Here is a 1,264-nt window from a genome sequence, read left to right as displayed (position 1 = left end):
AAGTGAGCGCAACAGTGCTTTTACTTTCTGTCTTTGTATTTTTTTGGTCTCTGCTAGAGAGTCTGCAGCTGCCTGAATCTGGTCTTATAGTTAAGACAGAGATAGCTACAATAATGTTTGTTGTTCCCAAAGAGAACATTTGTTCTAGTCACTACCAGTACAACCTTTATAACCAGCACATTCAACGGGTAAAATACGTTTTCTAAGTAAATATATTTCTAAAGGTGCTACTGGCATGAAATTCTCACCAGATGTTGGTAACAACCCATCCAATCCACACATGCAGAGAAAACAAACCGTAGATGTCCATAAATTATGTGTAGTAATGGGAACAGGGAAAAAGGACTGAGCATGGGAAGAAAGGGAAGTGCAGAAAGTCATGACAGCTGCTGAAATCTATCAGTAATTAGAAAGCAACGCTGCCACTTAGTGGAAATTAATATCAGCTAGTTCAGTCCCAGCTGATCCATTACAAAACGGTGTCACACAAGCACCATCTCATGATGGGTAAAACCAGCGAGCTCCCTCAAGACCTTCACCACATTATTCTTGCAAAACATACAGATGGCATCGGTTCCAGAAGTATTTCTAAACTACTGAAGGTTCCGGTGAGCAGTGTTGTGGCCATAATCTAGAAGTGGAAAAAACATCCACAACTAGGTGCTCCCCACACCAGATTTCAGACAGAGTGAAAATGATGAGAATCAGAAATCCAGGAACCTACAGGATTTGAAGACAGAATCACATTTAGAAATGCATGTGACTGGTTTCTCCATACAGTAGGCATCTTGAAGCTGGCATCACCAACAAAGGCTTTTGTATGGAGTATTAAATACATTCGGTAAGCATGTTCAATACTTATTTTACCTGCAGTACATAAAAGCACAACAAATCACTGATCGTGTGACCTGCACACTGCAGCATTAAGTGAATCTATATCTTTTAAATGTAAAATGTGGAACCGTGTATCTTCTACCTGAAAGTAACCATTCAGATTGATAGATTTCCATACTGTTCTGTTATAACTTATCTAATTCTACTTTGTGAAACAACTGATAGGGCAAACACATTGAGAAATCCAATTCACCAACTGCAAAAAGCAGAGCTGAAGCCAAGCAGACAGCTGCATCGACACTGTCAGGAAGCCTGTCAATGAAATTCCAAACTGTGAGCCTTTGCAAAGTTTAATGTGGTCTAATAGGGGCGATTGTGGCTCAAGAGTTGGGAGTTCGCCTTGTAATCGGAAGGTTGCCGGTTCGAGCCC

The 1,264-nt window shown here is 40.7% G+C and overlaps 1 protein-coding gene across 8 annotated transcripts in view; it reads left to right on the top strand.

Annotated features, from left to right (window-relative positions):
• usp2a (ubiquitin specific peptidase 2a) overlaps positions 1-1,264 on the top strand; it is a gene marked incomplete at its 3' end in the record, with an annotated part of 66,828 nt that overhangs the window by 60,501 nt on the left and 5,063 nt on the right.

The sequence above is a fragment of the Haplochromis burtoni genome, unplaced genomic scaffold, assembly GCF_018398535.1.
Source record: "Haplochromis burtoni strain Fernald_Lab_line unplaced genomic scaffold, NCSU_Asbu1 Contig_417, whole genome shotgun sequence".
NCBI lineage: Eukaryota > Metazoa > Chordata > Actinopteri > Cichliformes > Cichlidae > Haplochromis > Haplochromis burtoni.
The sequence above is the reverse complement of the archived record's forward strand: the minus strand, read 5'-3'. Positions and strand labels throughout refer to the sequence as shown.